Here is a 17,034-nt window from a genome sequence, read left to right as displayed (position 1 = left end):
GAAAGAAAGAAAGAAAAGAAAAGAAAAGAAAAGAAAAGAAAAGAAAAGAAAAGAAAAGAAAAGAAAAGAAAAGAAAAGAAAAGAAGAAATGTGCGTGATGCATAGTTAGCATTCCATAAATTGGCTGTTACCATTTTCATTACTGTTATTATTAATCTGGAAAAGTTCATATACTGAAATTTTCCAAAAGAGCAGTATTTACTGGGTGGCACACAAAAATACATGTATGTATATGTAGTTCCTTTTTATTGTAAGTTTTATTCTGTCTAATAGAGGCATATTCTGTTAAGAAAGTAAGTTGTGCTTTCTGTGCCTCGGTTTTCTCATCTGTAAAACAGAAGTAATTCTCTTACTTTATAGGGTTGTTACGGTGATTCTAGGAATTAATGTCTATAAAGTGCTTGACATGCATGAGTAATAAGCTTGCTGTCATCATCGCCATCATTACTGTTACTATTATCTGAAAGTGGCTCACATCCCGGAATCTACAATGAGAAGAATATTCATTGGGCTACATAAATAAAATATGCATGCTCATCTATATAATTCTTTGATACAATCATGTTTATTCCATATAATGCAGGAACTTCTATTTTTGAGTCAAAGTAGCAATCTCAAGTCTGAATAAATTCAACACACAAATGAGGCTGTGATTGCTTGTTTTACTAGAGATTTATTAGCTTTATCAGAGTATTGTGTAGGAAATAGTAAAGCCTATTCTTAGATCACAGCGCATTTGAGATGCGGTTGGGTTTATGGACCTGTGGCGTGCACAGGCTTGTCTGGCAGGCGCATGCTGGGTGATGTGCACCTGTTCTGTGCTGTTCCCCTGGAAGAGGAGATGGTGCCCCCCTCCCACTGATTTGGCAGGCATCCTTGGGTGGGGGATTAAGGAGCTTCTTCAGTTATTAGCCATGAAAAGTCGTGGCTGCCTCTGGATTGCCAGCTGTGATTGGTGCTGGATTTTAACTCTCATCAAGCAAGTTCCACATGCTGGAAATGCGTCTGTGGAGAGAGCTTTGGTGGAAGGTGGAAGAAAAGGTCTTGATGAAGGAGCAAAAGCTTGGCATCAGGCACGCACTCAGCCCTGGGATCCTTGCTAGCCCCCGACCCCTGCTGCTGCAGGGTTTCTTTTTGACCCTGAAGGGAGTCCCTTCCATTATAGAATTAGCAATTGTCAGAAAGCCATTTCTTATATTTACTCAGCATCCCCTTTTCTATAGATCCTGTAGGCCCTCATACCTTCTCAAGTGCAATGCAGGCGATTCTTCATTCATTCATCCATGTGCACCTATTTTTCTGTTTGTTCATCATTCAATAAATATTATGTCGGTGGCTACTGATGTGGTTTGACTGTGTCCCCACCCTAATCTCATTTTGAGTTGTAGTAATCCCCATGTGTCAAAGGTGGCACCAGGTGGAGATAATTGAGTCAAGGGGGCAGTTTTCCCCATAGGCTTCTCATGGAATTGAGTAAGTCTCATGAGATCTGATGGTTTTATAACTGGGAGTTCCCCTGCATATGCCCTCTTGCCTGCTGCCATGTAATGGACGTGTCTTGCTTTCCCATTTGCCTTCTGCTATGAATGTGAACTGTGAGTCAGTTAAATGTCTTTCCTGGCCAGGTGTGGTGGCTCATACCCATAATCCCAGCACTTTGGGAGGCCTAGGTGGGTGGATCACCTGAGGTCAGCAGTTTGAGATCAGCCTGACCCACATAGTCAGTGCCCCCTCCCACCCCCTCCATTTCTACTAAAAATACAAAATTAGCCGGGCATGGTGGCACATGCCTGTAATCCCACCTACTCAGGAGGCTGAGGCAGGAGAACTGCCAGGAGGCAAAGGTTGCAGTGAGCCGAGATCACACCATTATACTCCAGTCTGGGCAACAAGTGTGAAACTTCATCTAAAATAAAACAAAAACAAAAATCTTGGGTATGTTTCTTCTTTTTTTTTGAGATGGAGTTTTCCTCTTGTTGCCCAGGCTGGAGTGCAGTGGCGAGAGCTCAGTTCACTGCAACCTCTGCCTCCCTGGTTCAAGTGATTCTCCTGCCTCAGTCTCCTGAATAGCTGGGATTACAGGCATATGCCACCATGCCTGGCTAATTTTTGTATTTTTGGTAGAGACGGAGCTTCACCAGGCTGGTCAGGCTGGTCTCAAACTCTTGACCTCAGGTAACCCATCCCCCTTGGCCTCCCAAGGTACTGGGATCACAGGCGTGAGCCTCTGCTCCCAGCCTTCAGGTATGTCTTTATTAGCAGTGTGAGAACTGACTAATGCACCTACTGTGTGCTGGTTAAGGTTCTCAGCACTGTGCTGGGCCCCAGGAAATATAAAAAAGTAAGACTCGGTCTCTGCTTTTGAAGAGCTTAGAATGGATGTGGCTGGGGAATGACGGTGTGCTCTCCTGTACAAACATAAACCATCAGAATTTGTACAGAGAAAGGACTTTTGTATTAATGCTGTCTGAGTACAAGAGCTTGGAGATGCTTTCTGGATGAGATGATCCCAGAGAAGAGCTTTGAAGAAGGAAAAGGATGTTTTCTAGGTACACTCAAGCAGAGGAGAAGTCAAAGGAGAGACAAGGGAAGACACGACGGATGGAAGGAATGGCACAGACCGGAGAACAGAGGCAGGAACAATGTGTGTGCTTGGCTGCTCCGAGTTCGGCCAACAGGTGGAGGGTAAAGCCAGGCGTGAGAGGGAACCAGACAGGTGGGGAGCGGGACGGTCACCAAGGCTGTGTGTGCTGTGTGTGACGGGAAGTGTAGACTTTACCTGGGAAGAGGTAGGCAGTCACCATGGGCTTGTCAACAAGGTTCTGTTTGCATTTTGGGAAGGCCACTCTGGCTGCAGTGTGGATGATAAGTCAGCGGGTACAAGATTAAAGGCAGGAAGGCTAGTTCAGAAGCTCCTGTGGCCAGGAACAGTAGCTCATGCCTGTCACCTCAGCACTTCCGGAGGCTGAGATAGGAGGATCTTTTTGAGACCAGGAGTTTGAGACCGGCATGGGCAACATGGTGAGTCCTCATCTCCAGAAAAAAAAAATACAAAAATGAGCCAGGTATGGTGTTATGCACCTGTAGTCCTAGCTGCCTGGAGGGCTTAGGAGGGAGGATTGCCTGAGACCAGGAGTTTGAGGCTGCAGTGAGCCGTGATTGTGCCACTGCTCTGCAGTCAGGGTGACAGAGCAGGATCCTATCTCAATAAATAAAATAAAAAGATGCTACTGCCATGGTCTAGGTGGGGAAAGGCAGGTGATTGAACTAAATTAGGGGTCACAGGTTTGGGAGAAGCTGGTGGTTTGGATGAAGTTGGAAGACAGAATGGAGGATCCTGTGGCTGCGGATGTGGTAGAAGGAGTCAAGAGCGGTTCTAGCGTGGGTGAGGTCGGTGGATGCTGACAGGGAACATACAGAAAGAAAAGGTAAGTCTTTACACAAGCCTTGTAAGAGGGAGGGAAAAGGACCAGTCCAGCTCACTTTCCAAGCCCAGGAGACACCATGTGGTACTTCTCAAAAGGCAGATCAGGTATCTGAGTAAATGTCTGCTCAGTTGGCAGGTGTCAGAGAAACCTACTAGCAGATAAACGGCGGGGAAGGGGGGTGGTCTCCGGCCAGGTACAGCACCGCGCACCTGTGATCCCAGCACTTTGGGAGGCTGAGGCAGGCAGATCACGAGGTCAGGAGATTGAGACCATCCTGGACAATATAGTGAAACCCCATCTCCACTATAAGTGCAAAAATTAGCTGGGCATGGTGGTGTACGCCTCTAGTTCCGGCTACTTAGGAGGCTGAGGCAGGAGAATTGCTTCAATCCAGGAGGCAGACGTTGCAGTGAGCCGACATCGCACCACTGCATTCCAGCTTGGCGACAGAGTGAGACTCCGTCTCAAAAACAAAACAAAACAAACAAAACAAAAACATCCTCCGAGGGTATAAATGGTGGTGGCTTGAAGGTAGGTGAGTACGAAGATGATCTTGGGGGGAAATCTGGGATGTGAATGGCATGAAGTCTTGGCAGGTATCACAGGGACTTGGGCACTTAGTGTAAATGCGATAGGAAGCTAGCCACCACAAGGTTTTGAAACTCCAATCGGAGGCGCCTGCGGTCCTGGCTACTTTACCAGCTTTGTGACTTGGAGCAAATCATTCTTAGCGACTCAGTTTGCTCATCTGCAAAGTGGGGTTAACACTGGTCATTTGTAGAGTTATTGTGATGATTTAAGGAGTTTATAAGTGAACATGTCCAGAAATATGCTTGCTTGCCTCCCTCCTTCCCTCCCTCCCTCCCACCCTTCCTTCCTTCCTTTCTTCCTCCCTTCCTTCCTTCTTTCAGACAGGATCGTGTTCTATCACCCAGGCTGTAGTGCCATTGCAAGACCATAGCTTACTATAGCCTCCAACTTCTGGGTTTAACAGATCCTCCTGCCACAGCCTCCCTAGAAACTGAGACTATAGGTGCATGCCATCAGGCCTGACCTATTTTTGTTTTTTTTTAAATTTTTTTTTAAAGATGGTGGCAGGGAGGTCTCACACTGCTTCCTCGGCTTGTCTTGAACTCCTGACTTTAAGCAGTCCTCACACCTGGGCCTCTCAAAGTGGTAGGGTTATAGGTGTGAGCCACTTTGCTCACCCTGAAAGTGCTCAGAAACATGCTTTAGGCATAGTTAGTATTTAACAAAATTTGCTATTATCATTAACATTATTTTACCTGATGTTTGTGTATCAAAATCTTCAATAAGAGTAATATTTAATAAGGCCAGGAACAGTGGCTCGCACCTGTAATCCCAGCTCTTTGGGAGACCAAGGCGGGTCGATCACCTAAGGCTAGGAATTTGCATCCCAGATGGGAGTTTGCATCTTAGAACATGGTGAAACCCTGTTGCTACTAATAATACAAAAATCAGCTGGGCATGGTGGTGGGCGCCTGTGGTCCCAGCTACCTGAGGAAGCTGAGGCAGGAGAGTTTCTTGAACCCAGGAGGCAGAGATTGCAGTGAGCCGAGATCATGCCACTGCACTCCAGCGTGAGTGACAGAGTGAGACCCTGTCTTAAAAGATAATAATAATAATAGGCTGGAAGTGATGGCTCTCGCCTGTAATCCCAACACTTTGGGAGCCTGAGGTGGGCGGATCACAAGATCAGTTTGAGACCAGCCTGATCAACATGGTGAAACCCTGTCTCTACAAAAAATAAAGTTAGCTGGGTGTGGTGGTGCATGCCTATAATCCCATCTATGTAGGAGGCTGAGGTAGGAGAATCACTTGAACCTGGGAAGCAGAGGTTGCAGTGAGCCGAGATTGTGCCATTGCTCTCCAGCCTGGGCAACAGAGTGAGATTCTATCTCAAAAAATAATAATAATAATAATATTTAATGAAATCATCATGCCATCTTGAGTGATGCAATCCTTCGGGCTGTTGATTTAGGAACAGAGGGGAAGTCAGAGGGAAGTCAGTTGGGAGCCGTTGAAATATTTCAGGTGGTGGATGGTGCTGCCTTGGCCCCAAACGTGGCTGCAGATGCCGTGAAAAGCGGTAAGGTGTTGCGTAGGTATAGCTGATGGGATTTTTTTGGCAAAGTAGATGAGAAGTCATAGTGAAAGGCAAGAGTCAGTCATGAGTAGAGAAGCTTTGCTTCATTTCAGCATTATGTTATGTTAGATCAGCAACGTTTAAAAATGGAGCCATTGTTTCATTTATTGCTTCTGCCAGACACTGTACAGCCTCTATCTTGAAGCCCCTCACCTGCCCCTGGCAGGAACCCATCACCTTTCTTATGGGACTCAGCTATGAATGCAAGTGTGGGGCCAGAGGCCAGCCTAGGAGTGAGAGAGACTCACTATTCTCAGAATTTTCCATTCCTCTGTACTATAGAGTTTCTCATTGCTGCTGTAACAAATTATCACAAATTCAGTGGCTTGAAGCAAGAACTATAAGAACTTATTACTTATGGTTCTGGAGATCAGATATCTGGAAGGAGTCTTAGGGGAATAAAATTGAGGTGTTAGCCGGGCTCAAATTCTTCCAGAGGTTTCAGGGATGAATCGGTTTCCTTGCTTTTTCCAGTTTGTAGGGACCACCACATTCCTTGGCTCATGGTCCCTCCCTCTCCCCCCCTTCAAAGCTCATCACTCCAGTCTGCTCCATCATCACACTCCCGCTAGCTCCAACCTCTTTTTTTTTTTTTTTTTTTTTTTTTTGAGTTGGGGATCTCACTCTGTCTCCCGGACTGGAGTATAGCAGCACAATCTCTGCTCACTGTAACCTCTACCTCCCAAGTTCAATCGATTTTTGTGTCTCAGCTTCCCAAGTAGCTGGGATTACTGTCTGCGCCACCACATGTGGCTAATTTTTGTATATTTAGTAGAGAGTGGGCTTCACCATGTCGGCCATGCTGGTCTTGAACTCTTGACTTCAAGTGATCCACCCGCCTTGGCCTCCAAAAATGCTGGGATTACAGGCATGAACCATTGTACCTGGATGCTCCAACCTCTTCTAAGGGCAGTTGTGATAACATAAGACACACCTGGCTAATCCAGGACAATCTATCCATCTCAACGTCATTCATTAAATCACATCTGCAAAGTCTCTTTGGCTATATAAGGTAACACATGCACAGGTTCTGGTGGTAAGGACATGGACGTCTTTTGAGGAAGGCATTATTCCTTCTATGTCTCCAGTGGCCAAGGCTTTCATACTGTCATGAGTTCCTTCGCCAGCTTCCTCATCTCCGTGGCCATGAGGGCTCCTTAGCCTTCCTGCAAATAGACCCGTCCCACAATTTTTCCCATGTGCCTGACTCTCTCTCAGTCTTAAGCTGAAAACCCTCATGTATGAACTGTGCATTCATTTAACTTAATTAGCTCATGTGTGTAAGGCACATAGCATAGCGCCTGGCACGTGGGAAGCAACTTCTAAAATAGAATGCAGTCTATAAATATAATTTTGAATCATGATTCTGTCACTCTGCTTGCAAGCTAACTATGGGTCTGCACTGTCTGTAAATTTGGTAAACACCATCTTCTCGGGTCATCTTTTCCATCATTGATAAAAATGTCCAACCAGACAGAGAACTCTGACTTCGCTTTCTAACAGCCCATAGTCTGTTTTAAGTATTTTATATGTTATTAGAGAATGACCACCCACATTTGCAATGTATTCTTCTCTTCCAATGATTTGTACCTGATGATCTCTCATTTACTGAGTTACTACTATATGCTGTGCACCCCAGGAAATTAAATGATAAATGACAAACATAAGGCCAGCTTCTGAGAAGCTTGTGAATCATGCTGGAAGATATGTACACATATGTGCACAGCTGTTCCATTTATTAACATCGTTTGGGTAAATTGATGAGTCAGCCCTGAGTCTAAGCTCCAGCCCACAATCTGTATTAATTGCATGAATACTGCAATACACTCAAACTACAGCATTAGTTAGTCCAACTGTCTAGGTCCTTTTTAAACTTTAATTTTTTTTTAAATTTTACTTTAGGTTTATACTATGTCCAGCATTTCTCCCTATGTTATCCCTCCCCACCCTCCCCACTCCCCTGCTATCCCTTCCCTAGCACCCCCCCCAACTGCCCCCAGTGTGTGATGCTCCTCTCCCTGAGTCTACATGTTCTCATTGTTCAACACCTACGTATGAATAAGAGCATGCAGTATTTGGTTTTCTGTTCTTGTGTCAGTTTGCTGAGAATGATGGCTTCCAGATTCACTGAAGTCCCTGAAAAGCACACGAACTCATCGTTTTTTATGGCTGTGTAGTATTCCGTAGTGTATATGTACCATGTTTTCTTTGTCTAGTCTATCACTGATGGGCATTTGGGTTGGTTCCAGGTCTTTGCTATTGTACACAGGGATACAATGAACATACGTGTGCATGTGTCTTTATAGTAGAATGATTTATAGTTCTTTGGGTATATACCCAGTAATGGGATTGCTGGGTCAAATGGAATTTCTATTTCTAGATCCTTGAGAAATCGCCACACTGTCTTCCACAATGGTTGAACTAATTTACACTCCCAGCAACTGTGTAGGAGTGTTCCTGTTTCTCCGCATCCTCTCCAGCATCTGTTGTCTAAGGAATAGAAGGGGATTTGCTTGCCATCACTTTTTCATAGTGAACCCATGTTACCTCCTAAGGATCACCTTTACTTATTCAGAGTAGCTTCCAGCTATCTGTTAGGAATCTGTTGTATAGCAGATGTTTGGTGTCACAGCTAGCATTCATTTTGTTGTTGTCATTGTTGTTTGTTGTTTTTCTTCTTTTGTTTTGTTTTGTTTTCGTTTTTGAGACAGAGTCTTGCTCTGTTGCCCAGGCTGTAGTGCAGTGGCACAATCATAGCTTACTGCAACCTCTGCCTCCTGGGTTTAAGCAATTCTTCTGCCTCAGCCTCCCAAGTAGCTGGGATTATAGGCACCCACCACCACATCCAGCTAATTTTTGTGTTTCTTTTTTAGTAGAGATGGTGTTCACCATGTTAGCCAGGGTGGCCTTGAACTCCTTACCTTAGGTAATCCGCTTGCCTTGGTCTCTGAAAGTTCTGGGATTACAGGCGTAACCCACTGTGCCAGGCCAGCATTCATTTTATATAGCATCTGCCCCAACCAGCTTTACAGATACGGGGGCATTAACCCATTTCCAAGCGATTTGCCTTCTCTTCAGTTACTTGTAATCACTACATCTAATTCTGAAATCATAATGTTTGCAAGATTTAATGGCACCTGGGATGCAATTGACTGGAGTGTAGATTGTTCATTTTAATCAAAGAAGGAGGAGCTGGTGCCTGTGTGGTAGTCAAATAGTAGATGGACTTTTCTCAAATGTTTCGTTCATCAGATTCCAATGTGACCTACATTTATGAATGGTTTATGACACAGACCATGACTTCTCTTGCATCATTTTCCCGCCATGAACGTCACTTCCCATTTGATTATTTTCATTCTTCTCTCTGTTGTTTTGCGGTCATTCTCTTGGGACAAAAGTCAAAAATCAAATTAGAAGTGGTTACAATCTGCATTTCCAATGCACTGGAGAAAACCTCTGACTCTTGGAAACAGAATGAGGAGAGCTTGAAAAGGTGGTGAATACTTTTAAAAAAGGAATAAGCATTTTCACTTCTGGTTAGAAAGATAAATGCAGCTCAATACAGTTAAGTAAACGTTATACCTGTTTTAAGGGTGATATTGACCATGGGAATACAAGAGCTTTGTGAATTAAAAGTGGCTGTTTGAATGGTAATCCGGTGTCTCAAATCACCAGTGAAATTACATTTGATCCTCTTAACGTCTTTTCTGTTAGTGTATTTTCAACCAGCAATAGCCATAAACCCCTAAATATCTGGAAGATGTACTCCTGTCCTGTGCTAGGTTCTTACTCAGAAAACAGGCATTTAATTCTCATATACATGATACAGACAGAATTGCATTTGTTGTAAAACATGTTCTGAACTATTTTGACAGTGTCCTGCCTGCTTTTCCTTCACTTTTTTGCCTTTAAAAATTTTGTTTAACATATAGGTCCAAGCTGGAATATTATTTTTTCTGGAGGGAAAAAATTACCACCCAAAGCCCAGTTTCCTCTCAATACTTACCGTCTTTATAATTAATTAACATGTTGATTATTTTTTTGTCAATACCCCAATAGACTATAAGTTGCATAAGGAAAGACATGGTAACTTGTGTCCCCAAACCAAACACAGTTTCTGAGAAGGAGTATTAACTCAGTGACTAGTTGTTGGATGGATGAAAATAGACACAAAATGGCACATGTAAATTAAATAAATTAAGGTTATGGAAAAGGTCACACTTGTTTGGGAAGTTTGCAGAGGTGGTGACATTTAAGCAAACTGATAACCTAGGGGGATTTATTATAAGTTTTCTCTCCAGTCGGTGGGCATAGATGTCCTTCAGCCCTTGCAGGCCCAGAATTTGAGATGTCTATTTTTGACTTGCTATATATAGAGAGAAGAAACAGTCCCTCTGAATGTGAAGTTACTCAGTATTTTTGGCTCTTTGGCTATTTTCAAGGTTCTTCATCTGGACTTAAAAACCAAATTAATAGGCGATCGTTTCCTCCCATCTTTTGCACAGACGCTATTTTAGGAGAAGATCTATCACCCATGGCACGTCAGTGAACGAACAGGCTGTTTTTACTCTTCAAACAGGAATGAGCGTCCACAGCATCGTTGCTCACATGCTCCAGTAATTCCCTTCTGACCTGCATTTACTTTATTTAATTCCATTAATTTAAGCTAAATGAATTTTACTTTTAAAAAGTGTCTGTGCAGACCTAAGCACAGAGAACATATTTCTGTTTAACTCATTTTGTTTGCAGCTTGAAAACCAATTTGGGTCTTTTATTTTCTTTTCCCTTGGTTCTAAGCTTTGCTTGGTCAGTGTCTTCAGCACCTAATTTGACAATTAAATGTATTTCACAACCCATTGATGCTGCTTCATTAGATTCTCCAGGAGTTACATTTCCCTGCAGCCTCACGCCAGCCATCCCTGGTAGATGGTGTATGTATTAGTTCTTTCTCATACTGCTAGAAAAAAACTACCCAAGAATGGGTAAGTTATAAAGACAAGAGGTTTAATGGACTCAGTTTCACAAGCCATACAGGAGGCAGAGCTGGGGAGGCCTCAGGAAACTTACAGTCATGGTGGAATGGCAAAGGGGAAGCCAGCACCTCTTTCCATGGCAGTAGGAGAGAGAGTGGACAGTGAAGTTCTACACACTTTTAGACAACCAGACCTTGTGATAACTCACTGGCTAGCAGGAGAACAGCAAGGGGGAATTCTGCACCCATGATCCAGTCCCTCCCCCAACACTAAATCTCATGTCTTATAATTCGACATGAGATTTGGGTGGGGACACAGAGCCCAACCATATGAGTGTGCCAGTGAGGCTTTTCTGATGGGAAAAGGTAACTGCCAGGCTCCTCCTGGTCTTGACTCTTGTGCCAGGAAAGAGTAGTGGGACCTTATTCCTTTGCTGTTCACCCTGGGGAATACCTGGGTGAAGAGAGTTTGTTTCTACTGATGTCTCATCAAAGACCTTACCATTTGTGCTGTCCGTATCGCTGCCTTTCACAAATCCAAGATGGAAAGAAAATTCTAAAAATACCTTATAACCTACTAATTACTAATTATTTGATGGCTAGCACTTAATAAATGCCTGGCACTGTGCTGTGTGCCTCACAGGTACTAACTCAGTGACATCCTGAGACAAACCTGTGGAAGCTGTTCTCTTGTTCTGATTGCAAACATGAGGAGAATGAGGCTTAAGGAGAACAAGTCATCTGGAAACAAGTCAGCTAAGAAGTCGGGGAGTGGGACTCAAACCCAAATAGTCTGATCTTGCTTGACCACATCCTGCAGTCTCTTGGTTTCATGAGCTAGAGCTGGGTGCTGTGTGAAGTTTATAAGTCAATTCTAGTCAAGACTTTAGACTGTTTGGTAGTGAACTGAGACCCTCAGGAGTTAATAACTTTCACTGTTTTAAGTAACCCTGGGGTGTATCCAATAAATCAAATTATTTACAGTTCTTCCTCTGGCAATAACTCATTTGAACCCTCTGCGCTGAGGTTAGTGTTGTTTGATCACAGATGAGGAGGGCAAAGTCAAGAGGCAGATGTCAGGGCATTCCATAGAGATTTCCTGAGCACTGTAAAAGAGCCTCACCATGCATATAAACGATGCGGTGTTACTGAGACATGCATAGTGCTGCTAGGACCCTATGCATGGTAAGTGTTTTTCCTGTGTGTGCTCACCACTCTAAGTATTTTTAATATTGCTCATGGTACTTTGTTGGTTAGCTGTAATATTCTATGTGCTGAATTTTGCAGCTGATAATAGTGTTGGACATCTTCCTTTTGCATTATCACTGCTGGTGGCTCCAAGTTCTGCACCTTAGAATACCCTGATTTTCTGTGGCTGTGAGAGGTGTCCTGGAAACTGACCCCAGATGAAAATCAATCTGGCCTATTTTTATAGGACCAACTCTGTTGTGAAATCCCATGCACTCAAGGGCAGCTGGATCCTCCTTGAGCATGCCGATGGCCCCTTGCAGTCTGAAGTTTGTGTTGTCAGTGAGGTCAGGTGGCGTACAGGCAGTGAGGATGAGACTACAGGACAGGCAAGGCAGATAGCACATCCTTTGGCCTCTGATGAAAGATGCAAATGGAAACTGCAGTCAGGAAGGTATAATCAAACACCATCCACCCATGTTAATGCAGATTGTCAGGATGGCCAACCTCTCCTTTCCCTGGGAGCCTGACAGACGTGATTAACATGCTGTGAGTTCAGCAGAAATCACTGTGACTCTTACCCCGGGCTGTTCCTCTGCTCAGGCCTAGCTGAAATGCCTGCGTGTGACAGGATGATTGAGAAATGAGGAACATCCCCTACCTCCCCCCTGCCCCTTCTCTCCTGCCTCCTGAGCTGCCCCAGTCATCCAACCTGCAGTGTGGGGAAATGGAAGTGTTGACTGGAGTTCTGTGCAATATACTCTTCCCGATTTCTTGACAAATTGTTTCTTTGAACCACTATTCTTTCATGTGTGGCTCAGAACTACTTCTAGTTGCTAAGCAACCCACAAGCAGCTGTAGCCCACAATATCTCCTAGAAGTGTAGACGTATTATTTGGGATACTTCTTCAGTCTCTCCTTTCCCTGAGAGATGTCCCTTCCCAAGCTCTGGCCTTCCACATTACATCTGAATGAACCAAGGTGAGCGTCTGACCTAGGGACAGCTCAGATGGGATGCAGAAAGCTGGGCCAATTTGATTTCCTCTTGAAAATTTCAATGAAAAAGCAACAACAGTACTCAGAAGGTCTTAGACCAAAACATTGTGTAGACTTGGGACATAAGTGGCCATTTCTAAATATACATGTGTTGATGAGTAGGCAGAGAAAGGTGGCCTTCAGCATGAAGTAGGAGATTGAAGAGAAAATACAGAAGATGGGGGCTGTGAGATGGGAGAAGATGGAGAGAGTCCTACTCATCTTGTGTCCACAAGGTGAGTTAAACTTGGGCTTAAACCAGCTTATCATTTGTCCAGGAGAATCTGCGCACCTGCCAGGCAATGGTTTCTGTCCTGGTCTATGGTATTTAGGCTGAGAAATTAGGAAAGAGGTGATATGACAAGGGTGGTAAGGAGGAATAGAATCAAGGGGGTGGTGATAGCGAATGAGGTAAGTCAAGTGCAACAGTGAACAGAGTGGATGAGGTGGGAGGGTAAAAGGCAACGCTCTAAGATTGGCTTTTGACATTCAGGGCAGAAGATAGGGTCTAGGCTGAGTCTGTGGAGTATGTGGCTAAGGTGGAGTTCGAAGAAAACATCACTGGACTCAGTGATGAGAAAGACAAGGGAGATTAGGTTGTCCACTGCATCATCTAAGAGTGGTGACCACAGCAGTTGTGGAAGGAGAGGCAGTGAGCCCTATGCTGTTGCTGTCATTGAGGGGGTGGAGTCAGCATGCACTCCGGGGTGGTGAGTGGATGGCAACCATGGGGGGGGGTGGAGTTCATAAGGTCTAATCCCGGTGCTCTCAAGCAAGCTAGCATTCTGAGGGAGGCAGGAGGAGAGAGAGTTGTAAGTAGTCCTGGGGAACACATAGGACCTGCACAGCCTAAGGGAAACAGCTGTGCCCTGTGTATACAGCTTCCCCTGAACTCCTCTGCTACATTCTTTCTCTCTGATTCTCCGCTTGTCAGCTTCATTTTCTTTCTTTCTCTTTTATTTTTGAGAGTTTTGCTCTTGTTGCCCAGGCTGGAGTGCCATGGCGCCATCTTGGCTCACTGAAACCTCTGCCTCCCAGGTTCAAGCACTTCTCCTGCCTCAGCCTCTTGAGTAGCTAGGATTACAGGCACCTGCCACCACCCCAGCTAAATTTTTGTAATTTTAGTAGACACATAGTTTCACCATGTTGGTCAGACTGATCTCGAACCCCTGACCTCACATGATCCACCCTTTTTGGATCCTCAAAGTTCTTGTAGGTTTAAGCCACCATGCCTGGTCAACTTCATTTTCTATTTCTGATGGGCTGTCTTCACATAGCCCAAGTTTTACATTTCACAGCTTTAGCCCTTGAAGAGAGATGGACTAAATGCTCTCTGTCTCATCCCAAGTCCAGGGAAGAAAATCCTCCTCTATAGAATCAGATGCTTACCTCCGACTCAGTCAGCAGTGGTCAGCGTTGGGGGAGGGTCATTCTAATTTGCCATTACAATAAATTCCTAGAACGATATTATAGGATGACAATTCCACATGTCAGATTGCTCTGAGGAATTCGGAGGCTTTGTTTCCAAGCTCTAAATTCTTCCAAGCCCTTAACTCTCAGTACCTAACAAGCTTCCCTCTCAGACTGCCAGGTGATAGGAAGGGTCATTGCTGTCCAGCCCTTCAACAGCTAGTGAGAATAGCAGGGGACAGAGCTTGATTTAGTGGGAGCTTCTCAGAAAAATTCCTGGGTGACACTTTGGTGCTTAAGGGAGGACACATCCACTTGAATGTTTGTCTTTCTGCTTAGAAATATACACTGTTCCTCTGCTGACTTCTTGCAAATTAAAACCCCCTAACACACCTTCTCCTCAGATACGCAGAAGTCACCAAAAGCAAGTGTTTTGTGATATCAGTGTCCCTGTCTTTTCTCTCTGTAATTCCCAACAGTGGACGCTTTATTTCTGTGATGTGCTTTGAAAGACAGCCTACCCTTCCCTTGTCCCACTTGGCGTTGGTCAAAGCCTGTTGGGGGATTGGAAAGGGGGAGTCAGATTCTGTTTTAACAGAAGAATTTGAAAACTTAGGAATATGATATTAATTTGGTGCACAAGTGATTGTTCGTTTGCCATTGAAAAGAATTACAAAAACCCTAATTACTTTTGTGCCAATTTAATAAGAATGTATCTGTCTGAGTCCCACTCTCAGAGATTCTGAGTTGAAAGCGAGTACCAGGAATCTGTACTTGGAACCAGAGCCTTGAAATTCTGCTGGACACACTCTGGAAATATTGCTTTAATGCTTTATTAAAATGGAACTTGCAAATTAGTTTCCAGACCCCAGTTTTCCCTGAACAGCTACTTCCTGGTCTTCACTTGGATCTGGGTGGGCTGTTGTATTCCTTTCATGTATATGAAGGAAGAATGTGTTCCTTTCCTGCTGAATCCTGGCCATCTCTAAAGTGTGAGGATTTCTTTCCTCCCTTGTTTTCCTCCCTTTCTTTCTATAGAATTCCTCCATGCTGCCTCTCACCTTTACTCTCTTTTCCCTATTATTACAAGCAAAGCAAAAGAAAATAAATTAAAATGCTACTTCTTTTATGAAAATCTTTCTTCTGTGGCTCATTTTCTTTTTTTTTTTTTTTTTTTTTTTTTTTTTTTTTTTTGATGATAATGATAAAAAAATTTACTGGGTATTTTCTTTCTTTTTTTTTTTTTTTCTTTTTTTTTTTTATGTTTTACTTTGGTTTAGTTTTTTCTTTTTTTTTTTTTATTGCATTTTAGGTTTTGGGGTACATGTGATGAACATGCAAGATTGTTGCATAGGTACACACATGGCAGTGTGCTTTGCTGCCTTCCGTCCCCTCACCTGTATCTGTCATTTCTCCCCATGCTATCTCTTCCCACCTCCCCACCCCCCACCCCTCCCCCATTTCCCCCCAACAGACCCCAGTGTGTAGTGCTCCCCTCCCTGTGTCCATGTGTTCTCATTGTTCAACACCCGCCTATGAGCGAGAATATACGGTGTTTGATTTTCTGCTCTTGTGTCAGTTTGCTGAGAATGATGGTTTCCAGGTTCATCCATGTCCCTATAAAGGACGTGAACTCATCGTTTTTGATGGCTGCATAACATTCCATGGTGTATATGTACCACATTTTCCCTATCCAGTCTATCATCGTTGGGCATTTGGGTTGGTTCCAGGTCTTTGCTATTGTAAACAGTGCTGCAATGAACATTCGTGTGCACGTGTCCTTGTAGTAGAATGATTTATAATCCTTTGGATATATACCCAGTAATGGGATTGCTGGGTCAAATGGGATTTCTATTTTTAAGTCCTTGAGGAATCGCCACACTGTCTTCCACAATGGTTGAATTAATTTACATTCCCACCAACAGTGTAAAAGTGTTCCTATTTCTCCACATCCTCTCCAGCATCTGTTGTTTCCCGATTTTTTAATGATCGCCATTCTAACTGGTGTGAGATGGTATCTCAATGTGGTTTTGATTTGCATTTCTCTGATGACCAGTGATGATGAGCATTTTTTCATATGTTTGTTGGCCTCCTGTATGTCTTCTTTTGTAAAGTATCTGTTCATATCCTTTGCCCATTTTTGAATGGGCTTGTTTGTTTTTTTCTTGTAGATCTGCTTTAGTTCTTTGTAAATTCTGGATATCAGCCCCTTGTCAGATGGGTAGACTGCAAAAATTTTTTCCCATTCTGTTGGTTGCCGATTCACTCTACTGACTGTTTCTTTTGCCGTGCAGAAGCTGTGGAGTTTGATTAGGTCCCATTTGTCTATTTTGGCTTTTGTTGCCATTGCTTTTGGCGTTTTGGTCATGAAGTCCTTGCCTACACCTATGTCCTGAATGGTTTTGCCTAGATTTTCTTCTAAGGTTTTTATGGTATTAGGTCTGATGTTTAAGTCTTTAATCCATCTGGAGTTAATTTTGGTGTAAGGTGTCAGGAAGGGGTCCTGTTTCTGCTTTCTGCACATGGCTAGCCAGTTTTCCCAACACCATTTATTAAACAGGGAGTCGTTTCCCCATTGCTTGTTTTTGTCAGGTTTGTCGAAGATCAGATGGTTGTGGGTATGTTGTATTTCCTGTGAGGCCTCTGTTCTGTTCCATTGGTCTATATCTCTGTTTTGGTACCAGTACCATGCTGTTTTGATTACTGTAGCCTTGTAGTATAGTTTGAAGTCCGGTAGAGTGATGCCTCCCGCTTTGTTCTTTTTGCTTAGAATTGACTTGGCTATGCGGGCTCTCTTTTGGTTCCATATGAAGTTTAAGGTGTTTTTTTCCAGT

The 17,034-nt window shown here is 43.7% G+C and overlaps 1 protein-coding gene across 1 annotated transcript in view; it reads left to right on the top strand.

The window, feature by feature from the left end:
- RBFOX1 (RNA binding fox-1 homolog 1) overlaps positions 1–17,034 on the top strand; it is a 2,539,409-nt gene that overhangs the window by 1,224,908 nt on the left and 1,297,467 nt on the right.

Source organism: Saimiri boliviensis, chromosome 12 (assembly GCF_048565385.1).
Source record: "Saimiri boliviensis isolate mSaiBol1 chromosome 12, mSaiBol1.pri, whole genome shotgun sequence".
Classification (NCBI taxonomy): domain Eukaryota; kingdom Metazoa; phylum Chordata; class Mammalia; order Primates; family Cebidae; genus Saimiri; species Saimiri boliviensis.
This window is presented reverse-complemented; position numbering and strand designations above follow the sequence as displayed.